This window comes from Acomys minous, assembly GCF_964271855.1.
Source record: "Acomys minous genome assembly, chromosome: 16".
Classification (NCBI taxonomy): Eukaryota; Metazoa; Chordata; class Mammalia; order Rodentia; family Muridae; genus Acomys; species Acomys minous.
This window is the reverse complement of record NC_140498.1, coordinates 17,757,026-17,782,362: the sequence shown is the minus strand read 5'-3', so window position 1 is coordinate 17,782,362 and position 25,337 is coordinate 17,757,026. Positions and strand designations below refer to the sequence as shown.

At 49.9% G+C, this 25,337-nt stretch overlaps 1 pseudogene across 1 annotated transcript in view; it reads right to left on the bottom strand.

Annotated features, from left to right (window-relative positions):
- Window positions 1-25,337, bottom strand: part of LOC311586807 (heterogeneous nuclear ribonucleoprotein A1-like) — a 117,573-nt pseudogene that overhangs the window by 65,930 nt on the left and 26,306 nt on the right. The window contains exon 3 of the transcript XR_014783576.1: window positions 4,874-4,920. The product of XR_014783576.1 is annotated as a heterogeneous nuclear ribonucleoprotein A1-like (transcript). The remainder of the gene's footprint in view (window positions 1-4,873; window positions 4,921-25,337) is intronic.

Here is a 25,337-nt window from a genome sequence, read left to right as displayed (position 1 = left end):
ACCAAGAAGACAGCCACAGGAAGCCACAACACACGTGTCAAGAATTCAGCAGAGGACCAGTGATATGGTTGTGGGTGTAAAGCGCTCGTTACCTCAGACTGGAGAACCTGAGTTCAGTCCCTGGAACTAGCATGAACTAGCATGAAGGGGAAAGCTGACTGGACAGTTTTCCTGACTTCTACACATGTGCTATGGCACAAGTGCCCACATACACACCACACGCAGCAGAAAGAAGAAGGATTCTAGCACCGGGACGGTGTCCCACTATGGAGAGACAGACATCTCCACTTAGTAATTGAAAGGTAAACATGCATGTTTATGAAAGTCGCTCAATTACCAACAGAAGGCTCAATGTGGCCAGGGTGCCAAAGGGATGGGAACATGGCCTATAGTTTAGATGCATCCGTCTAAGCAGATGCAGCAGGGCTTCCAGTTAAACACACCAGGCTATTCACACAGCTGAAGCCCCTTTCTCTGTCAGTCAAGAAATCAAACAGTAGGGCTGGAGAGATGGCTCAGAGGTTAAGAGCACTAACCGTTCTTCCAGAGGTCCTGAGTTCAATTCCCAGCAACCACATGGTGGCTCACAACCATCTATAATGTGTTCTGATGCCTTCTTCTGGCCTGCAGGTGTACATGCAGGCTGAGCATTGTATACGTAATAAATAAATCTTAAAAAAAAAAAAAAAAGAAACTAAGAAATCAAATCAAATGGTATGCAATCCTCAAAAGCTGAGGACAGTGAAGGAAGTGGGAATGGCTGAGTGATTACTCCCACAGATCCTGGAAGGAGGAAGAATGAGGAATGATGGTTGCCAAGGGGGAAGTGAAGGGATACACTAATTGATGTGTGTCTCTGAGCCCCCAGAGCCTCAGAGGACCTGGGACTGGGGAGACTAGACATGGCGGATGGTGAGAGCATGGAAGGTGGGCGCTCCTGCCTATACCCTGCCCTCACAGCAGGAGAGAGAAAGGGTGCAGGGAAGGCAGAAGAATGCAGGGATGAAAGCAAGTGGAGGGAGCTGGGCGTGGTGGCGCTCGCCTGTAATCCCAGCACTCAGAGAGGCAGAGGCAGAGGCAGGTAGATCTCTGAGTTCGAGGCCAGTCCAGTCTACAAAGTGAGTCCAGGATAGCCATGGCTACACAGAGAAACCCTGTCTCAAAAAACCAACAACAACAACAACAACAACAACAACAAAAAGAAAGATAAAAGAAAAGAAAGAAAAGAAAATGGCTGAAGGGCACAATAGTAAGACTCAACTTCTGGGCTGGGGACATGGGTCAGCGGTTAAGCCCTTGCCATGCAAATGTGAGGACCAGAGTCTGGATCACTCTGGCCTTGATTAAGAGACCTTGGCTCGGTGATGATTATGGAAGAGTGGTTGAAGGTGATTGTTTGTTTTTTCTTTTCCGAGACAGGGTTTCTCTGTGTAGCCTTGCCTGTCTTGAACTGGCTTTGTAGACCAGGCTGGCCTTGGCCTTGAACTCACAGAGACCTGCCTGCCTCTGCCTCCTGAATGCTGGGATTAAAGGTGTGTGCCACCACACCTACGTGAGGATGATTCTTAACATCAACCTCAGACTTCCACATAACACACACACACACACACACACACACACACACACACACACACACACACACACGCATGCGCGCACACACACACACTCAGTGGAGGGAGCACTCAACTTCCTACCCACCACTTCACCTGAACAGTGAGTTATGGTTGATGCTTCTCCCACTAAGAGTTGGGTCTGTGCTTTCCTCCCTGAATCCAGATAGATTTGTGATTAGAGCAGCAGAAGCGAGGCTTATGTGACTTCCAAGGTTAGGCATATGGCTTCCATGTTGCCGGGCAGAACACTCACACTGGAGGCGGGTGTGGGGCAGGGGAAGAGTGGTACCTGCCAGACGGGCTATGTTATGTGCTGTCTCTGGTCGGCAGGCACACTGTACAACTATTGTCCAGCCACCCCCTGCCACGTGAAAGGCATCTTGACAGTGGGTTCTTTGCCCAGCCCTCACCCCCAAGCTGTTCCAACTCCCAGTCGGGGATGCCAGCCACCCCAGCCAGACGCTGTGGGACAGGGAAAGCCATGCTTTTTCTGACCTCTGACCTGTAGCATAATCAGATGGTGGGTACTCTGAGTGTGGGGTGCTTTGCCATGGAGCTACAGATAACCAGAATAGGAGAGCGCTCAGAGAGTGACTTCTCGGGCTTCCTTAGGACTCTCGCTTTTCCTGCTCTGGGTGGGGGCAAAATGGCGCTAAAGATGGACAAGGAGCCAGGCCCTGGAGCCACACGTGGCTTCTCTCGGCTGGGCCAGAGCTGGGCTGTCTTAGCAGTTGTAAAAGGCATACGCTTATCAACCTGAAGCTGGGAAAAGACTGGCCTTAGGTCAACAGGTCTTCTACCAGGAGCTGGTGGTGGGGCACGGAGAGGAGCAGGCTAGCTGGGGCTGGAGCAGCTCCAGAGGGGGCGTGCCTTTCCTTCGCTACTGGCTACTGGCCTTCCAGCGCCTCTCTTTCCTGCCTGGACCTGCCCAAGTCCAATGCAGTACAGCTTAGCAGAAAGTTTTAAAAGTTTTATTTAATGCTGTGTATCTGTGTGCGTGTAGGTGGGTGAGGGTGTGTGTCACCACGTGGAGGTCAGAGAACAATAATCCAGTAGAGTTGGCTTTCTCCTTCCATCTTTATGCTGGTCAAGGGGATTGGACTGAGGGGTCTAGGCTTGCATTATCAGATGACAAGCGCCTTTACCCACTGAGCCACATCGCCACCCCCCTGCCCACTCTTGTTAACTCTTCAATGGCTGCCCTAAGAAAATACATACATTAGAAAGCAGAAATAAAAAGTATGCCGTCACTGTAGAAGTATGCCTCGTAGAAAACAAGGAAACCGGGAAATGACTCATGCCTCTGCTGGCCTTCCTCCCCAAACAAAACAGAACATCAAGGTTTCTGCAGAGTCCTCCGGGTCCCTGTGTTCTAGCACGCATGGCTGAGTGCTCAGCGCATGAAAGTCTGCAGAAGCCTTGGAGGTGTCACTTTTCACCAGGTGTGGGAGACAGGCCGAGGCAGGTCACATTGTTGGCTCAGAGACTGGTCGTTTTCAACTTGCCAGGATGCAAAGCTACTGTCTACATGATGTAAAGTCTTCCTATTTTTCTTTGTTCAAAGCCAATATAGCCAAATATATTGCCAGGTTTTTGGTGCACACCTGTAATCCCAGCACCTGAGGGTAGGAGCAGGCAGGTCAGACACGGCTGTACAATGAGCCAAAGGCTACATGACATCCTGTCTCAGAAACAAACAGCTGGAAACCACAGCACCAGGAGGCGGAGGCAGGTAGGTGTCTGTGAGTTCCAAGCTGGACTGATCTACAGAGTGGGTTCCAGGCCAGCTATGGCGACACAGTGAGACCCTGTCTGGAAACACAAACAACAAAGCTGGGTGGTGGAGACAGAGGCAAGTGGATCTTTGAGTTAGAGTCCAGCCTGGTCTACAGTGGGTTCCTGAATGGCCAAGGCTATATAAGGAAACCCTGTTTCAGGAGGAAAAAAGAAAAAAAAAAAAAAAAAGAAAGAAAGAAAAAGAAAACAGAAAACAATATACAAATAACAGATACCTCTTCCTCAATAGATATGTGTGTATGTCACTCTGATGTTTGACACACCCTTGGATAGATGTGCAAAACTGTGACTAATTTTTTTTATTTTATTTTATTTAGCGCGTACTTGAGCGGGAGGACCCACATGTGCCAGCTGAGTGTGTGGAAGTCAGAAGGCAACCATGGGAGCGGGGCTCACGCCTGGGTCTCCAGCCTTGGTGGCAAGCACCTTCCTAAGCAATCTGACCGACTTCTGAATAAGTTCTTTTGGATGTTTCCTTTACAAACGATATAGTTATAGATACCTTTGTACCTCATTCCCCTTTGCCTAGATGTGACTGTTCCTCCATTCTGTAGAACAAAATGCTTGGTCCAAGGCTAGACAGGGTAATAAAGTTGCTTCTTTCCAGTCACATCAGCAGTCCCCTGAGTCAGCATTATCCTACATCATCGGTACCCCACAATAACATTACGTCATCGCTCCTTTACCCACATCAGCAGCACCCGCATCAACACCCCCTTGCCAGCATCCCTCCCCCCCCCAAACCAGCAGTACATTTTCGTATAGACATGCCCTCTTACATCAAATAGCCACTGAATAACTTTATTGCTCTGTCATTAAGATGGACATTCAGCAGGAAACCAAAGGAATCAAATGCAGGGATTGAGGGTGCATTTTAGTAAATTCTTGGTCTAGAACTAAACTTCGCAAGGCCTTCCTTGACTTTGGAGCCCCATGAAGGAGCTCTGGAAAGAGCTGGAAAGCGACAGCCTTTGGGTGGTGGGGCAGAAAGGCCACAGCCAGGCATTTGTCCCAATGGAAGCACTGCTGTGTCTTGAATAAGGTCTGTCACTCTGAAATCACTGGCTCTGTGGAATGCTGGAGGTGACTGGGTCACTGGGAGGGTGGAGTCATCGTCAGTGAGCCCCGCCCTGCTGGTTGCTGCAGCCTTCATATAACAATACTGCATGAGACCCATCCAAGATGGCTATCTGATCTTGGGCTTCCTGCCTCTGGGGGAAAAAAGGAGCCTAAATGATTATCCAACCTCAGGTGTTCCATTGTAGCAAGAGAAAACAAACTGATCTGGCTCTAAAGACCTCGAGCCACCCCTGGCATTACTGAACTGTCCCCTAGTCCCCTAGTCCCAGGGTTCACGCTCTGTCCATGAAATCAACCACAGTCCCCCTGGGATTTCCTGGGCTACTTTCCATGACCTTTAAGATGGGAACTCCCGAACTAGCCACAATGTGTTGCTCTCCTACCTCCTAGTTGCCTTCCTCGGAGATGGAGACACTGCTCACTCTGGACCCTGGAAGAAGAAAGGAGAGTGGATAGTGGGCATTGGGGATGGAAGGTGGATGATGCAGGCACATCTGGGATGGTGGATGATGCAGGTGCATCTGGGATGGTGAATGATGCAGGTGCATCTGGGGTGGTGGATGATGCAGGCGCATCTGGGATGGTGGATGATGCAGGCGCATCTGGGATGGTGGATGATGCAGGCGCATCTGGGATGGTGGATGATGCAGGTGCATCTGGGATGGTGGATGATGCAGGTGCATCTGGGATGGTGGATGATGCAGGCGCATCTGGGATGGTGGATGATGCAGGTGCATCTGGGATGGTGGATGATGCAGGTGCATCTGGGGTGGTGGATGATGCAGGCGCATCTGGGATGGTGGATGATGCAGGCACATCTGGGATGGTGGATGATGCAGGCGCATCTGGGATGGTGGATGATGCAGGCACATCTGGGATGGTGGATGATGCAGGGGCATCTGGGATGGTGGATGATGCAGGGGCATCTGGGATGGTGGATGATGCAGGCGCATCTGGGGCGGTGGATGATGCAGGCGCATCTGGGAAGGTGGATGATGCAGGCGCATCTGGGATGGTGGATGATGCAGGCACATCTGGGATGGTGGATGATGCAGGCACATCTGGGATGGTGGATGATGCAGGGGCATCTGGGATGGTGGATGATGCAGGGGCATCTGGGATGGTGGATGATGCAGGCGCATCTGGGGCGGTGGATGATGCAGGTGCATCTGGGATGGTGGATGATGCAGGCGCATCTGGGATGGTGGATGATGCAGGCGCATCTGGGATGGTGGATGATGCAGGCGCATCTGGGATGGTGGATGATGCAGGCGCATCTGGGGCGGTGGATGATGCAGGCGCATCTGGGAAGGTGGATGATGCAGGCGCATCTGGGATGGTGGATGATGCAGGTGCATCTGGGAAGGTGGATGATGCAGGCACATCTGGGATGGTGGATGATGCAGGTGCATCTGGGACGGTGGATGATGCAGGCACATCTGGGATGGTGGATGATGCAGGTGCATCTGGGACGGTGGATGATGCAGGCGCATCTGGGATGGTGGATGATGCAGGTGCATCTGGGAAGGTGGATGATGCAGGCGCATCTGGGATGGTGGATGGTGCAGGGGCATCTGGGAAGGTGGATGATGCAGGCGCATCTGGGATGGTGGATGATGCAGGTGCATCTGGGACGGTGGATGATGCAGGCACATCTGGGACGGTGGATGATGCAGGCGCATCTGGGATGGTGGATGATGCAGGCGCATCTGGGATGGTGGATGATGCAGGTGCATCTGGGATGGTGGATGATGCAGGCGCATCTGGGACAAGCTCTCCAGGAGCCACTGAGAGGTGGGCTAGCTGCACACAAGCTGAGACAGACACAGGTATGGCTTCTTCCCAAGGCTCTTTTTACTGAGCTTTCCTTCTTGGATATTTGTAAGCTGGGAGAAACCCCAGCACTCTTCCATCCTCTCTCATGGCTTCACCGATAAAGCCACCTATCAGCTATTCATTGAACACCCTACAGCCGTAGCACCCTGAACATGCCTGACCTCATCAGCTAGTTACTGAACACCCACTAGACATGCCAGCCATGGCTCTAGGGCTCTGGGTAGACAGCAGTGGGCAGAAGTGCTTGCGCTTAGAGAGTTTGTGGTATTCTTGGAAATACTAAAAACCGAATAAATAAAAACATAGCAGTCACAGTAGTGTGCTTATGAAGGGGGAAAAAAAATCAGGAAAAGAGTGGGGAATGTTGAGAAGAAGTTTCAAAATTCTGAACAGTAGGGCCGGGATGTAGCTCAGTGGGTAGAGTGCTTGCTTCACACGTACGATGAGGCCTTAGATTCACCACCACATAAAACTAGGCGTGGGAGGCACATGTCTGTGAGCATTACACCTGGGAGGCAGAGGCAGGAGAACTGGAAGTTCAAAGTTGTACTTGGCTATACAATAAGTTTAAGGGCAGGCTAGAACACGAGAACCAAGAGAGTGAAAAAAGAGAAAGAAAGGTCTACACACACACACACACACACACACACACACACACACACACACGCATCATCAGAGATGGCTAGGGATGGCTAGGTATCCAAGATGGTACCTTGTGAAAAAAGAACTGAAGGAGTGAGGATATGACCCCAAAGAGTTAATGGGTCAGGAACAACAAAGGCCAAAGTCTGGAGGTGACAGCTTGGACCAGTGAGGACAGTTGTGTGACCCAGTACTAAGAAGCAGGAAGGAAGAGAGGATGAGGAAGAGAGGATGAGGTGGCAGGGCACTAGAGGAAAGCTGGCATACAAACTTAGGCTTTACCCAAGAGTGGAGTGGAGCCCTTCTTTACCCACAGAAGGGCTTTATACAGAGAACTGATGATCCGGTCATCAATGGTCACCCTAGCGGCACTGTTGAGAATAAGCTTAGCAAAGGTAGAACCATTTGGCAAGAGAGTCAGCTTCCTCAGAAACCCCAGGGACAGCGCTGGCTTGGACAGGGGAGCGCCACGGAGGTGTTGGGAAGTGCTCAAATTCTAGACTGTGGAGATAATGGGCTTCGCTGATGGATACAATTGATATTAAAAAAAAAAAAGATGGAAGAGGGCCCCAGGAACGGAGATTAATTCTAGTTTGATTTCTGGTGCCGTGATAAAACACTGTGAGCAAGAGCAGCTTGAGGAGGAAAGGGCTTATTTCATCTTACACCCTCAGATCACAATCCACCATCATGGGAATCACAGCAGGAACCTGGAGCAGAAACCATGGAGGTATGCTGCTTCCCGGCTCCCTCGCTGGCTGGCTCATGGTCTGTTATGTTTCTTGTACAGCGCAGGCCTGGTTGCTGAGGGATGACGTCATCCCCGGTGGGCTGGGCCCTCCTACACTAATCAGTACAACTTCTCACAGATATGGCCACAGGACAAGCTCACTTCTTCAGCTGGGGTTCCCTCTCTTTCTGGGTGACTCTAGGTTGTGTCAAGTTGACAGTAAAAACCAGCCGGAGCAGGGTGCGAGCATGCGCTGTGTGGATGGCTGCAACAGCACAGGCGTGGTAGGGGGATAAGGCACCTGTTTGGAAGGTGGTAAACACTGATGTCTTTCGGGCACGCCGCTGGAGTATGAATCTGGAGGTTGGGAATGAAGGTTGAGAATCTTTAGCCTGTAGCTCTTTAATGTCATGGTGTGGGATAAGATTACCAAGAGGGTGGGTATCAGGAGAGACGCTGTCAACAACAGAAGCCCATTCAACAGCCCAGCAAAGGTGACTGAGGCCTCACAGCATGGAGGAGGATCAACAGGCTAAGGGGTGCCGTGGAGAATGAGCAGCACACAGAGACAGGCCACCTAATGTGGAGATGGAGCACTGAAGGCTGGATGTAGCATCCTGCAGCTAGCTGGTCACGGCAGGACCAGGCAGGATGGGTGGCTGACAGCCAGGCGTAGTGGCTCACACCTTTAATCTCAGCACTCAAGAAGCAGAGGCAGGTGGACCTCTGTGAGTTCGAGGCCAGCCTGGTCTACAAAACAAGTCCACTAGCCAATGGACAGGACATTCTCCACAGTTGAGTGGAGAGCGAGGACTGATTTTCACGCACGAACTCTGGTGCTCCATATTTGACCATGTCCCCTTGGTGCGGAAGCCCAGTGGCACTCAAAGGAAGGATAAATAGGCTATCAAAAGAGACTTGATACCCTATGATCATATAGAGGGGGAGGAGGTCCCCCTCAGTCACAGACAAAGGGGAGGGGAATAGGGTGAAAGTGGGAGGGAGGGAGGAACGGGAGGATACAAGGGATGGGATAATAATTGAGTTGTAATCTGAATAAATTAATTAAAAAAATAAGTCCAGGACAACCAAAGCTACACAGAGAAGCCCTGTCTCAAAAAACAAAACAAAACAAACAAACAAACAGACTGTGACTGACGGATGGAGGTGGCTGGCCATAGCAGGAGGGTTCGAGGCTAAGGGACTGGAGAATGGAAGAGAAATCGGCTTTCTCTTCACCTTCCTCAAACACAGACTGAAAAGCCAGTCCATCCACACACCTGTAACTGGAACTAAGGACAGGGCCAGGCTCTCCATTTGTCAAGCTCCACCCATATCTGGGCTTATAAGCCTTCTATCTCTTTGCCTCTCCATTTCTATGGAGTCCATCGGGTCTCACATCTTGCCACGTACAATGTGTCCACAGCTTGGGGCTGCTGAAAAAGTCCCCAAGACCCCATCTGACCTTCTACAATGGGAGGCTCAAGGACTAGTCAGACCCAGGGCTGCCCTCTGTTGCAGGAGGCAGAAATCAACCAACATGCCAGTTAGCAGAGAGGTGACTTCCGACGCCAAGGAGCCTATGGGAAATAACATGGGGCCAGGGCCTTCTGAGCAACTGCACTCCTGGACCTTGGCTGGGGCCTGGAGCTGACTGGCTACAGAGCCAATAGGAGAAACCACTCCCCATAGCAATGTGGGCTTTCTTCTTCACAACTACAAAGATAGAAAAGACAATGCCTTTTCACCCATGGAGCTCTGGGAAATACTGAAGACAGAAAACCTCCACAGAAGACATTTACAACCCTACTTCTCAGCAATACCTACAGCTAATATTTGGTATTAACTGGGTTGGTGGCACACGCCTGTGATGTCAGCACTGGGGAGGCAGAGGCCAGAAGGGTCACTACAAGCTTACGCCCAGCCTGGTCTTCACAGACAGCTCCAGGCCAGCATAATGAGACCTAATCTCATAACACAAAAACAGTACAAAACAGACAAACAAAAGCACTCCGCAGACATCTTTCCAGCTATTTCTTTCTTCTATATTTTCCCAGCGGGTCTCATTCTGCTCAGGTTGGCCTTGAACTCCTGACCCTAAGAATTCCACTTCTCGAATTCTAGGGTTACAGATCTGCATCACCATGTCTGGCTTGCAAGGTAAACCTGGGAGGAGGGGGATGCAATCAAGCTGTGGGTGGTGGCACACACGTGCCATTTTCAATGCTCAGGGGCTCCCAGCAGTACAGGGGGTCTGAAGTCAGCCTGGAATGCACAGTGAGGTCCCGTCTCAGTAAGGGGCTGGAACTGCGGAGGACCAAGGTTTGATTCCCATATGGTGGCTCACAACTGTCCTTAACTCTAGTCCCAGGGAATGTGAGGCCTTCTCCTGGCCTTCATGGGCACTGGGCACACATGTGGTACACAGACATACATGCAGGCAAAACATCCATACACATTAAATAAATAAATAAATAAATAAAAATTTCATTATAAAACCAAAAAGAGAAAAACAAATGCTGGACATTGTTTTATGACTTGAATTCTTACTGAATCTGTTAAATTTCCTCTTAAAAAAAAATCATTTGTTTCCTCTTCAGGATCCTTTTCATTTCTTAGTTATTTTCATGCGTCTTTACATGTGTCCCCTCACAACACACTATCTAATGCCCAAACACTTGGCCATCTACCTTGCTTCTAGGAATGCCACCAAAAGTCAGTGTTGTAATGAACAAGCTAGTGTCTTATTTCTCCTCAGAAGTGGGTGGAGGCTCCAACTCTTAGGCTGCTTCCTTCAGCTATTAATACACGTGTCACTGCCTAGTGTCGCGGTCTCATGGCAGCAAGTTGGGGAGGGAGGGGGAGATGGAGATCCAGACGCTAAGGGAGTTGGCTAAGAGGCTAATTGTGACAGGCCCTAGTCTTTCTTCTCCCTTAAGGACCCAAGCTTCAGGAAAACAAAAGGGTCCTCCCATTGGCACCATGAAATCCACGGGGAATTCCCCGCCTCAGCCAGCATGCAGTGTCCTTCTCTGACCCCAGGAAAAAGCCCACTCCAGCCCCCTGGGGAAATCCCTGTGGGAAAACTGCTCCCTCCAGCCTTGAGGTGAGGGGAAAAATCCTGGTCCTGGGTCTGGGCTGCAGGGACATTCCCAGATTTGCTCCCCATCCCTCATGGGGCTGCCAGGGACAGTCTGTGCCCTCTGAGGCTGTGCCTAGAGAGCAAGAGAGTTCTAACTCTGAAGGCCACCACACCTGGGAGTGCATCCAGATTCCTGACACATTCCGGGTCATCCCAGAAGGTCACCACCTGGGGTAGTAACACTTAACTCGATGCAGTAGTACTTAGCACAGGCCACTCCAGAGGCCTCGGCTAGCTCGTCTGCAAAATGGGCGTGATAGCATCAACCTCACAGGCCTGTCGTGAGGACTAAGCAACATTGGTAAAATACATCAGAGTGTCTGGTGCTCAACAAACCAAAGGCCCGAAGGGCTGCTCCCAGCATGCCCCATGACACAGACAGGAAGCTCTACAGTTTATTCTAGTGGACAGAATTAGCTGTCCTCTACCCCTTCGCTGTGACATCCACATACTGACATAAAATGCACTGTTGTTTGTGTATTGGTCCCAAATTCCCATCCCCATCCCCATCTTTAGCCCCAGGACACGTTAACGACAAGAAGTGGTATCTTGAAGAGTGGAGCAGTTAGGAAACAAGCTTACAAAGTTAGATACCTTGCCCAAGTCATATCAGGAAGAGGCTGGGTAAGATCAGAGCTGGATTCTGATTTCTAGGAATCATTTTGTATCTGGGCAACGGGCTTGAGGAGGGGAGTGGGGGTGGGAAGCAAGCAGCCAACGCACAGACCCTTAAAAGAGAGGACAGCAGCACCCCTCACCCCTGCCACACTCACCTGCGCCCCACCCCATCTGCCTGTGCATCTTCCTCCAGATGCCCAGGGCCAATAAAAAGGGGGTGAAGGGGGGCCCAGGCCCCCTCTATCAGTGTGGTCCTGTCAGCAAGAGACTTGAGGATCCACAGCCCAGGGTGGACATGGGGGGCTGCCAGGCACCTGCCTCGGAGCTGGCTGACCTTGCTATGAGGCAGAAATGGCTCCCACCAGACCATAAGTATCTGGATTGACTCTTTTATGTGAGCCTAGAACCAGGACCCCATGGTGCCTGGTATAGTGAAGGCTGAATGAAGGACAGGTGACTAGACTTAAGCCAGGGATAAGAGGGGAGGAACAGAGCTTGGATGATGCAGAGTAGCCTCCCTTTCCCCCTCCTAAGCCTGTGGAAAAGCAGGCCTGTGGCTGATTAACATGCATGGCCCCACCACACCCAAGAGGTCACTCTGCAGAGAACTGATACCCAGCAAGCGTAACTGACTGACATTGCCAGTCTGCAGGATGACAGTTGACATCTGCTTTGCATGCCTGAGCCATCAGGGCAAGGGCCTGGCCTATTGACTCAATGTGTCCTGGCCAAGATGGCTCTGGGCAGGGTAGCAACCCTTCCCCTCTCACGTCTGTGGGGTGTGCCTCCCTCCTCAGATCCAGGACACATGGCTAACTGTCCCTCCCTTAGTCAAAGGGAGAGCATTTGGAGGAAATTACATGGTTCTAGGTGCTTCCCTAGCGATGGCAATGGGTTAGCTATATGGCAGACTATCTTTGCCTCTTGGCATCGGGGAGCTCCCTAGGCCACAAGAAAGACAATCATGAATTCATTATCTCCTTGCACAGACTAAACCTGTGGCTTTTCCCTGAGTGGCCAGACTGGCTGACACTTTTCGATCTGTTATTGTCACTGTGCCATGGACTGACTGCATAACTGCCAATAACCCGGATGCTTCACACCTCACCTCGTGGTGCCTACACCTGTCTCCCCAGCTATTTGGAGTGGCGAGGTTAAGGCCTGTGGGGCTACCGAGTGATCACCCTGGGCAACCTAGTGAGACCCTGCCTGGAAGAAAAGTACACACACACACACACACACACACACACACACACACACACACACACACTCACACACACAATCCAGAGACTATATCAGTAAGAACAAAAGTGATAGCATTAAACATCACAGTGGGGTGAGGAGTGGGATCTGAAGGCTGGAGAGCACCAGACACCAAGGGTGGGTCCTCTTGAGTGTGAAGCCTAAGTCTTGCTATACTATGTGGCATAGCTGGGAGCTGGTTCTGATGTGGAGCCAGTGCTGGGAATGCTGTGAGGCTGGGGTGGGGGTGGGGGTGGGTGGTTGTGGGGGAGCCCTGGCCTCAGTGCATGTTAAGTCAGGTTCCCTCCCCTCCCACTCACCTTGCAACCTTCCCTTAGTCAGGCCCTGCTCTTCTGTGCTGGAGCCTACACAAGAGAACAGCGCTGACTTACCCAGCTGGCTGGTCCAAGGGAAATTCTACCCTCCCTGAGTCACCACACAGCAGGAGCTTCGTACAAGCGCTGGACTACAAACAACCATTGTGCTTGCTTCGCCATGCCCGTACTGCTTCCAAAAATCCCCTGTGATGTGTTGGGATGGAATCTGGATCCAAAAACTTCCCCGTTTCCTCCCCTCCCCCCTGGTTTGCAAGGAGTGATAACCTAGCAATCGCATGCTAACTTTATGAGACCGACCTCCCCACAGAAAACACCTTCGTTATCACCAGATCCGAAAGAAGGCTGGGACAAGTGCTTCCCAGCACACCAAAGCTCACACTGGTCTCCAGGATCACTCAGTCCCTGCGGTTCCTCCTGGCCGTTCTCGCCCCACCCCCCATCCTAACCCTCTCTAGCCTTGAGCTTCGCTGTCTTCTCCCCAGTTTCTGATTCTTACATAACTCTGCAATTTTGACCAGGTGCTCCCTTGGTCCTTTGCTCCTGGCTCGGTTTACTTGTCCCCCTTCTATTGCTCCTCTTTCTTCTCTTCCTCTCTCGCTCCCCCTCAGCCCCTCATAGCCTGGTTGAGTCTACTGGTCCTATTCAATGTACTGCTTTTGTTTGTTTGCTTGTTGTTTGTTGTTTGTTGGCTGTCCTGGAATGGCTTTGTAGACCAGGCTGGCCTGAACGTACAGAGGTCTGCCTGCCTCTGCCTCCCGAGTACTAGGATTACAAGGTGTGTGCCACCACACCTGGCTCAATGCTCTGGACTCTTCCAGATGCCCCTGGCTGTACTCTCTTTCGTATCTACAATAGAAACCTTCCATTTAACCATATTTTGGAGCGATTGGGTCCCCCATTTCATTCACTTATGGTCTGCAGTGACCAAGACTGCCCCCCATTAACCCCCCCCCCCTTTGACTGGGAGCTCACCGGTAGTCCACGTCAATTGGCTGAGAGGGCCCCAAGCCTACCAGGAGGACACAAGCACCACTTGCCTCCTCCGGCAAAAAGACTGCTCCGGGACTCTAGAGGCAGTTTCCTTCAATTCCAGCTTTATGCTAGACACACAAAGGAATGGTGCCCAAGTCTCAGCACATGGCTATGTGTCACTGCTGTGGCCTAGCACAGCTGCTGACTGATCTTTTTAAAAATGAGGTATGGCTGAGGCGGTTTGTCGTAGATAGCGAGGAATAAAACAGCCAGAGGTGTCTGGAAGGGTCTAGACCGAACAAGGCCAGCAGACTGAACTAGGGCAGTGAGACATACGTAGGTGTGAGTGTGTGTGTGTGTGTGTGTGTGTGTGTGTGTGTGTGTGTGTGTGTGTAACAGGTAGTTGTGAGAAGAGACTGAGGGTGACAGCCAGGAGTCTACTTTGGTATGTTAAATAGGTGACAGTCAGTCCATTGTCCTCTTTGGGACCTGACACTCACTGCCTAAGATTGGCAGCACTCACTGGGGACTCTGTGACTAGTCTCAGATAAGACCACCATGCATGACTCCCTACCTCTGTCTCTGTCCCCTACCCCTCGCCCTCACCTTCTCCCACTTCCCCTCCCTTTCGTGAGAGTTCAGAACCCTGGGCTGGGGCAATGGCCCTTGAAAGCTGCAAACTGTGCACACAATTCTGGCTGCCTGCGAATCCTTCCAGGAAGAGAGAGAGTCCATTTGTTCCATTAGATTCTGGAAAGGGGGGGGGAGGGGTGTGAGACCTCAAACGGGCTAAGAGCTACTAGATCAAGCCCTCCTTATATTTTTAACATTTTTTTACTTATGTGTTTTGTGTGTATGCCTGTTTGTCTATATGCGCATATGCAGGAGGCCAGAGGTTGCTTCAGGTGTTGTTTCTCAGGTGCCAGCCACCTTGTTTTGTGACGCATGGTTTCTTCAACGGGCTGGATTTCTTTTTAGGACCACTTTTGGGATCTCCATGACTCAGCACTAAACCCCAGGGCATCTGCCTTCTGCATTAGTGGGGGGCTGTCCTCTGCACTGGCACAGTGGTCTAGCTCACATCTTTCTGGTGTGAAGGAATGAAAACATTCAGTAACACCGGGGTGCGCCCCAGAGACTTTTCTGGAGCTCTAGAGACAGGCTTCTTTGTGCTACAAAGCCTCCAAGAAGTCCCAACAAAGGGCTAGGGATATGGTTAAGAGCACTGGCTGCTCTCGCATAGAACCCAGGTTCGCTTCCCAGTACCTACAGGGAGGCTCATAACTGCCCCTAACTCCTATGAGAGAAGATCCAATGTCCTCTTCTGGCTTGTCCACAGTCACTGTATGTACATGGTGTACTAACATATATGTTCAAAAGCCACTCCTACATATAAGATACCAATAAATAATATCTTTTGTTTGTTTGTTGTTTTTTCCCCCAAGACAGGGTTTCTCTGTGTACCCTCGGCTATCCTAGACTCTCTTTGTAGACCAGACTGGCCTCAAGCTCACAGCGATCTGCCTGCCTCTGCCTCCCATTGCTGGGATTAAAGGCATGTGCCACCATGCCCAACTTAATAACATCTTTAAAAACAAAGATTTCCCAACAATAGTCAAGGCAGTGCCAACAGCTAAGCCAACCAGAGCCCTGACGACTTCCTGCTAGAACACCGTGCTAGAAGAGATAGAGGGCGGGGCGGGGCAGAGGCATTAGCTCTCACATCTGGGAAAAGGGAAGAGTCAGGGCTGCAGAGATGGCTCAGAGGTTATGAGCCTCACTTCCCTAGGAGAGGACCTGAGTTCAGTTCCCAGCACTTGCATCAGGTGGCTGACAACCATTTGCAACTCCAACTCTAGGCATCTAACGACCTCTTCCGGCCTCGGCAAGTGTGTGTGCTCCTGTGCACTAGTGCGCGTGCGCGCGCGCGCGCGCACACACACACACACAATCACATACACTCATAGATACATACACAGAGCTAAGAAGGCCCCTGAAAGCGCCTGTTTGTTTAACCAGAGCCAGCGCATGGCAGGCATTTTTAAATCTTTGTACTCAGTAAGCTGAGGCAGAAAGATTGCAAGGTTTGAGGCAGGCCTGGGCTATACCACAAGACCTTGTCTCAAAGCAAACAGTGGCTAAGACACTCCAGCCTGGAGACCTACCAATCTAAAAATAGTACCACAGGAATAGGAAAGGACACATTTCGCAGAGTGGCATCAGGAAACTGCAATTAAGCCAGACGTCAAAAACATAGAAGTTTCTGTTGGTGTAGCTGCAGGGAGCATCACAGGAAGCGAGGACTGGGTAAGCAAGGGCTGGGGATTTTGGTAGGGATGCAGGATGGGTGTGGCTACTGGCATGTGGTCAGGCTGGTGGCGCCAGTGCACAGGGTCTCGGAGAATGGAAAAGGGAGATAATAAAATCAGGCTTTCATTATGGTGGTTGTGGTGCCTGCAGCTTCAGGGTCCAGGCAGTTCTCAAGCCAAGGCCACTGCCTCCAGGGGAGCTCCTTGGCGGTGGCTGGATGCCCTGCTGTAGGGAGGTAGAAGACGTCCTGAGTGGGTGTGTGGTGTCTTAAGCAAATGTGTGTTGTTGATGTGAGCCAGCCATGTCAAGGGCACTGGCCTCAGACCCATGGGAAAATGGCAAAACCTTCCTGCCTTCCCCAGGGTGAGGCTCAGAAAGATGCCAAAGCCGCCTCCTGGTCCAAGTGTGGATGTTGATAGTATGTGCAGAAAATGTCCACCATCGCTCCACCCACCCAACCACCCCCATGTTTACAGGCTGAAGACTGCTTCCCTACAGAGACTGCTCCTATGGAGTTGATAAACCTGCTTCCTTGTTCAGCTGTATGCACAGCCCACCTCCCTGTTTATCTGTAGGTAATAACCCCGCCTCTCTGTTCAACTGTAGGCAGGAAACATGCTGCACTCTGGACACTGTGATTTCTCAGGCAGAGAGCCTGGACCACCCAGTCCTCCCCACCCCCACCCCCACCCTCGGTGTGCATGTATGATGGCCGTTTCTTCATTCCCTAGCTGCCTCCGAGTCAGGCCAATTCCTGGAAGTCAAGTCAAGGATGTGGCACCCTAGGCTAGTCCATTTCTGTCCAGGGAGAGAACTCCAAGGGTTCAGTCCTCCCCAGGCTCACACATTCCTCGAGGTCAGTCTGAGGTGTCTCCTTGAGGGTTTGTCTTCCCTTCCCCTTCCTTTCTAGGAACTAGATAGCCACTGCTCTCACGAGGCTAGCTTTTCTCGGTCCATTTCGTTCATTTCATCTTTCAGTAAATCTGCATTTCCTGGCTCTGCTTGGGGTCCATTTCCCAGAGGTTCTAGAACTGGCTGGTGAGATGGGTAAAGACCATTACTATGTAAGCCTGATGACCTGAGTTCGATCCTTGGATCCCAAACTAAAGGTGGACAGGGAAAACCAATGCCACAAAAGCTGCCCTCTGACTTCCACATAGGTCATCATATAAATAAATAAATAAATAAATAAATAAATAAATAAATGTAGTTGAAAAAGAGCTGGGGTGACTGCTCAGGACTTGCTGGCAGTGAGATGCCACTGAAGTATTTTAAACAGAGAAAGCCACAACTAGATTTGAGTTTTGTGAAAAAAAAAATAATAATGGTGTGATGGATGCACTGGGGGTTGACAAAGGCAACAGGAAGCACGAGCTACCTTTCTGTTTTGTTGCTTCAGCATATTTTCATACTTCTAAATCACGGTGTTTTGCTCATACTGTCCACTCCACTCTCCACCCGGTCCCCCAGCCACACTGCTTCTCTGCTTCAATGTCACACCTGCACATGTGTGTGAGTCAAATCTCGAACATGCACACATGGGAACATGCCATATATTGTCTTTCTTCCCTGCCCTTCACGCCACCTGCTATACCTCTACCTTGGCCTTTATGCTGTGTCTTCTGCTTTCTACAGAGTATGTACAATTGACTGTATGTTTACCCCTCGACTTTACCATCCCAGTGTTAGGAATCTATCTTATAGAAATGCTACCACAGATATATAAGAGAAGAAGAAGAAGAAGAAGAAGAAGAAGAAGAAGAAGAAGAAGAAGAAGAAGAAGAAGAAGAAGAAGGAGAAGAAGGATGCTCACAGTTCTCTGTAGAGATGAGAAGGGCACTGGAAAGTCTAGTAGGAAGATCAAAAAACGCTGGTACGTTAATGCAATGAACAGTTAAAAAGAATACAGTGGCTGGGCACTGTGATGCACATCTTGAATGCCAACACTTGGGAGGCAGAGGCAGAGGCAGGAGGAGCTCTGTGAGTTCAAGGTCAGGCGGATGAACTGTTTGGGAAAGATTAAGAGGTGTGGCCTTGTTGGAGGGGGTGTGTCACTAGGGGAGGGCCCAGGCCCAGTGTCTGTCTCTCTGGGCCTGCTGCCTATGGGTTAGGATGGAAAGCTCTCAGGTACTGCCTCAGCACCATGCCTGTCTGCTTCCCACAAAGATGATCGTGGACCTCTGAAATTGTAAGCAAGCTCCCAATTAAATGACTTCTTTTACAGGTTGTCTTGGTCATGGCGTGTCTCCGCAGCAATAGAGCAGTGACCAGGACAAACCCCAGTTTACATTTGTTTCAGCAGGTAACTTTTGGGGAGGTGTGCCAACGATTTATAGAGTTTACCCGGTGGTGCTGGGTAGGCCTTTCACATTTTGTCTTGAGACAGGGTTTCTCTGCGTAGCTCTGGCTGTCCTGGAACTTGGTCTGTAGATCAGGCTGGCCTGGAACGCACACAGCTGCCTGCCTCTGCCTCTGCCTCCTGGGAGCTGGGATTAAAGCTGTGTTTTGTCACTTAGCTCAGTCTTTCACTTTTTACTTTATTGTCTTTCAAACTTTATAATGTAGGCCTTCTGTCCTCCTGGCTGCCCCCACCCCCACCCCACCCCCCCCCCCCCCCCCCCCCGCTCTCCTCAGGTCTGATCTCCGCCCTTATTTCTCTCTGTGCTCCCTCTCCTACCCTGTTCCCTCTCTTCAACCACTACCTCTATCTACTCTATTTCCCCTTCTGAGTAAGGTTTAAACATCCTCCATTGGGTCCTCCTTGGTACTTATCTTCTTTGGGTCTGTGCATTGTAGTATGTTTATCCTACGCTAAATGGCTACAATCAGCTTATAACTGAGTATATACCATATGTGTCTTTCTGGGTCTGGGTTATCTCACTCAGAATGATCTTTTCTAGTTCCACCCATTTGCCTGCAAATTTCATGATTTCTTTATTTTTAATTGGATGAATACTACTCCACTGTATAAATATACCACAGTTTCTTTATCCATTCTTTGGTTGAAGAACATCTAAGTTGTTTCCAGATTCTGGCTATTACAAATAAAGCTGCTATGAAGATAGTTGAGCAAATGTCCTTGTTGTATGGTGGAGCATCTTTTGAGTATATATCTCAGGAGTGGTATATAGCTGGGATAGCTTGAGGTAGAGCTATTTCCAGTCTTCTGAGAAAGCACGATATTAATTTCTAAAGTGATTGTACAAATTTGCACCCCCACCAGCTATGGAGGAGTGTTCTCCTTTCTCCACATCCTTGACAGCATGTGTTGTCACTTGGGTTTTTGATCTTAGCAGTTCTGACAGGTGTGAGATGGTGGCATCTCTGTGCGAAGCTGGAGACCCAAGTCGCAACAGGCCTCCGGGAGGACATGAAGGGAACTACAGCTGAGACTTCTAGTAGCAAGGGGTATGGAGACTGAAGAGGACGCCTTCTAACAAGACAAAACTAGTGGAGCAAGGAGAACACCAACCCACTCACAAAACTTTGATCCAAAACTTACCCTGTCTACAAGACTTGCAGGGATAAAGATAGAACAGACAGAGCAGAGACTGAGGGAATGTCCAACCAATGCCTGGCCCAACCCAGGTCCCACTCCATGGAAGAGAGCCAACCCCTTACTCTATTAATGATACTCGGCTATGCTTGCATACAGGAGCCTATCAGAGTTGTCCTCTGAGAGGCTCCACCCAGCAGTGGTTTGAAACGGATGCTAAGACTCAAAGCCAAACATTGGGTGAAGCATAGGGAGTCTTGTGGAAAAGTGTGTGTGTGGGGGGGGGGGGGAGGATAAAAGGACCTACAGGTGACAAGAGCTCTACAAGAAAACCAACAGAGCCAACTAACCACGGCCCAGAGGGGCCTGTGGAGTCTGAAGCACCAACCAAGGACCATGCATGGACTAGACCTAGGTCCTTTACATAGATGTAGCTGATGGGCAGCTCAGGCTTCCATGTGGGTCCACTAGTAAGGGGAACAGGGCTGTCTCTGACATGGACTCTGCTGCTTGTTTTTCCATCACTTCCCCCTGACAGGACTGCCTTGCCAGGCCACAGGGGAAGAGGATGAACTCAGTCCTGATGAGATTTGATGGGCTGGGGGTGGGTTCCCATTAGGAAAGATGGGAATGGGAGCAGAGGAGAGAGGGAAGATACAGCCAGGATATAAAGTGAATAAATAAATAAAGAAATTTTAAAAAGGTAGAGGCAGGCATGGTGGCACAAGCCTTTAATTCCAGCACTCGTGGGGGGGGCAGATGCAGGTGAATCTCTATGAGTTTAGGCCAGCCTGGTCTACAGAGTCCAGGACAGCCAAAGCTGTTACACAGAGAAACTCTGCTTCAAAAAAATAATAAATAAATAAATAAATAAATAAATAAATAAAATAAACAAAAAAGGGTAGAGACAACAAAAAACAAAACAAAACAAAACAAAAACAGCAATGATGAATTCTGAGGGACTTTTCTTTGGCTTGATGTTTTCTGTATTGTCCAACTTTTTAAAAGGTGAATACAGTTTATTTCTCTCAGAGGAAAACAAAATTTTAACTTAAGAAGTTCCCTAGTGGGCTGGAGATGCAGCTCAGATGGTAACGTGCTTAATTAACATGTGTGAAGCCTTGGGTTGGAGTCCCAGCATTAATAGACTAGGTGGCCGTGGATTCCTGTAATCATATCACTTGGAAGTCCATGGGCATCTTTTGCTATATAGCAACTTTGAGACCAGTCTGGGATACATGGGACTATGTCAAACTAACCAAAACCAAACCCACCAAACCAAGCAACCAAACCCCAAACCCACCAAACCCACCAAACCAGCCAACCAAAACCCAAAAGCTCCATAAGTAATCAGAAAAAACATAAGTGTTCTTCATAATGCTTTTCCATAGAAGAAAGAATAAAAGGCCCCCAGTAGTTGGGAGAGTTGTCAACAGCTGGGCTAGCTAAAGAGAAATTAGAGACCAGATGGAATAGTGCTGGACACTGGGCAGTGGAGCTCTAGAACAGTGGGCCTCAACTGTGGGTTGTGACCTCTTTGGGGGGTCAAACAACCCTTTCACAAGAGTCACATATTAGATATTGTGCATATCAGATATTTACACTATAATTCCTAACAGTAGCAAAATCAGTTATGAAGTAGCAACAAAATAATTTTGTGGCTGGGGGCCGCAGCAGCATCAAGAAGTTTGCGAACCACTGCTGTAGAAGAAGGCCAGTGCTTTCTTCAGTGGTGGGAAGATGACCACAGAGGCAGGCTGAGAGGAGGTGGAAAGAAGAGGCTGTGAGCGGAGTGTGCTCATCTCTGGGATGTTCAGGTCAGGAAGGCAGTGTGAAGAAGGGGGATGCTGGCCGGTGTGAACAAGGGGGGATGCTGGCCTGTGTGAAGAAGGGGGATGCTGGCCTGTGTGAACAAGGGGGATGCTGGCCTGTGTGAACAAGGGGGGATGCTGGCCTGTGTGAACAAGGGGGGATGCTGGCCTGTGTGAACAAGGGGGATGCTGGCCTGTGTGAACAAGGGGGGATGCTGGCCTGTGTGAAGAAGGGGGATGCTGGCCTGTGTGAAGAAGGGGGATGCTGGCCTGTGTGAAGAAGGGGGATGCTGGCCTGTGTGAACAAGGGGGGATGCTGGCCTGTGTGAAGAAGGGGGATGCTGGCCTGTGTGAAGAAGGGGGATGCTGGCCTGTGTGAACAAGGGGGGATGCTGGCCTGTGTGAAGAAGGGGGATGCTGGCCTGTGTGAAGAAGGGGGATGCTGGTCTGTGTGAACAAGGGGGGATGCTGGCCTGTGTGAAGAAGGGGGATGCTGGCCTGTGTGAACAAGGGGGATGCTGGCCTGTGTGAACAAGGGGGGATGCTGGCCTGTGTGAAGAAGGGGGATGCTGGCCTGTGTGAACAAGGGGGATGCTGGCCTGTGTGAACAAGGGGGATGCTGGCCTGTGTGAAGAAGGGGGATGCTGGCCTGTGTGAACAAGGGGGGATGCTGGCCTGTGTGAAGAAGGGGGATGCTGGCCTGTGTGAAGAAGGGGGATGCTGGCCTGTGTGAAGAAGGGGGATGCTGGCCTGTGTGAAGAAGGGGGATGCTGGCCTGTGTGAACAAGGGGGATGCTGGCCTGTGTGAACAAGGGGGATGCTGGCCTGTGTGAAGAAGGGGGATGTTGGCCTGTGTGAAGAAGGGGGATGCTGGCCTGTGTGAAGAAGGGGGATGCTGGCCTGTGTGAAGAAGGGGGATGCTGGCCTGTGTGAACAAGGGGGATGCTGGCCTGTGTGAACAAGGGGGATGCTGGCCTGTGTGAACAAGGGGGATGTTGGCCTGTGTGAAGAAGGGGGATGCTGGCCTGTGTGAACAAGGGGGGATGCTGGCCTGTGTGAACAAGGGGGATGCTGGCCTGTGTGAACAAGGGGGGATGCTGGCCTGTGTGAACAAGGGGGATAATGGCCTCTGAACAAGGCAGATGCTGTAGTGGGGGTTAGAAACTCATAGCCTTCAACAGGTTAAGAATGAATTGTGCATAGCCAGGCGTGGTGGCTCACACCTTTAATCCCAGCAACTCAGGAGGCAGAGGCAGGTGGGTCTCTGTGAGTTCAAGGCCAGCCTGGTCTACAGAGTGAGTTCCAAGATAGCCAGGACTACATGGAGAAACCCTGTCTCAAAAAAACAAAAACACAAAAACAAAACAAAACAAAACAAAAAACCAAACAAACAACACCAAACCAAAACAACAACAAACCCCCCCAAAATTTTGTTTACATGGAAATTAAACACCAACACTTTACAAGGAAACTCAGAAAAATCCAAACACAAGCAAAAACAGAGGCATATTCATAATAACTGAGTGTGATTAGCCTGTATGTAAAATATGCAGATCAGTAATGAAAAGAGTGCTCCAAATGACAAGCAGAATGTTGAGATTGTGCTCAGCTACATAAAACAGGAAACAATTCTAGCTTAAACAAGACAGAGATTCCTCTCTAATATTAAACATAAGACAAAAGGCAGGCTGGAGGATGTCATTCCAGGGTTGGTATGCTGGCCCCAGAGGTCACTGTTAGAGCTATAGGCTCCATAGCTCATTCTCCACCTATATCTAATGTCCCATTGTCTGACTGCCAGAGTCCTGGCCACCACAGCCTCATTTTGAAAAATAGGACGTGGCACTGCCACTAACTGACACCCTGTAAAAGTAACTTTTATTTACCTAAAGTAATTGTTGTCTTGGAGGCTTATTGCCCCTGTCTACTAACCTAGGCTCAGTCCTGGAAGCTTCTAGCCTCCATACAGTCTAATCTAGGCCTAGAATGTTTTCAGCCTCTGAGACTTACTGCTGAATTTGCTCACCCTTGCTAGCTCTTTCTGAACTTTTGTTGATTGGTTCAGCTCAGCTGTTCTGGCTCCAACGCTTCTCCAAGCTGACTGATTCCATCTGGCTTCTCTCAGTTTCTCACTGAATTGCTCTACTTGGCCTCAAACTAACTCCAAGCAATCTGTTCTAATCTCCTGGCTCCTTCTCAGTCTCTGACTTGTTCTGTCTTCACCTGCGTCCAGCTTGTTCTCTCTTCAGCCTGTCTCTGTAAAACTCTCTTGGTAAAAGTGCCTCACTCCTCCCCTCTCTCTGCACTGCACCTTACGTTGCCTCTCATGAGAGTTGGGGGGGGGGGATGTATCCTAGTCTGTCAAATCTTGGCTTTGATTTGTCACTTTGTCTGCCTCTCAGATATCGCTTTCAAAGTTGGCGGCTTCCGTCTACAAACTAACCTTACTTTCCCTGTTTGGGATTAAAGATGTGTGTACTATGGGTACCAGCAGGATCACATGGAGCTAGAGGGTTTTTGGATTATCATCAGAACAGCCATGTTGCTGGATTAAAATCCCTGTACATGGGTCTGATCCCCAAACCACACATGGTGGAAGGAGACGCCTGCTAGTTCTCCTCTGATCTCCACACACTAGATGTAGCATTTGTACACACCCCAAATACATAAAAATTACTTTTAAAAGATTTTAAAATGAAAAGACTTCTTTCCTTCTCTTTCTTTCTTTCTTTCTCTCTCTTTCTTTCTTTCTTTCTGTCCTCCTCTCCCCTACCCCGAGACAGGGTTCCTCTGTATAGCCCTGGCTGTCTTAGAACTCACTCTAGCCTGGAACTCACAGAGATTCCCCTGCCTTCAACTCCTGAGTGCTGGGATCAAAGCATGAGCCTCCGCCACCAGGCAAGATGAGACAATTTGAAAACTGTCAACTTTTAGTGGTCTCCTCTGGAAGGGTGAGATAAAACAGGAGGGGACAACTGCTCACGAGCAGAATTCCAAGGTTTCAGATTTAAAACTATATCTTTAAACTTTCAAAGGTCTTCTGGCCTACTGGGTAGCTCAGGGTCCCAACAGCGACTTTCTGACCACTGTCCTCATAGTCTCTAACCCCAAGTGACCTAAAGTGCTGGGAAACTCCACACCCAAGGATTCTCCACTGCTAAATTGCGTTTACAATTGAATTTTAGGTGTTTTTGAAAGTTCCTTAAAATAAGAAGCAATATCCTCATGCAAACTGAATCAGCAGTTTCAGGGTTGCCCTAGGGTGCCGCCCAGGGTCATGGAAGCCAGCCACTGAGGACCAGTGCTGTACCATGTCTCTGTCTTTTAGCTACAGTCAAGTGTAAGGCCGGCACTGAGAAGTGGGGGATAACACTAGGCAACCCAGGTTACCTCTTTGGCAGACTGTGAACTTTACTACAACCCTCTCCCCCCACACTGGGGTAGGGGCTATGATGTCTGGGTGTGCCCTTCAGAGCAAAGGACAGAGTGAGGACATAGCAAGCTTGGGACACGCAAGTTCACACCAGCCTAGTGTAACAGGCTTTGTGCACTTTCTGCATCTTCACCAGCCATCAGTGACATCTCACTATTTACCAGGAGGCCCTTCTCCTTTACACTCACTTAGAATTCTCATACTTTAATGGTTGTGGCTAAGAAACAAAAGAGCAGAATAAACAGGTACCACAGAGTCTAGGGGAGGTGAATTCTAC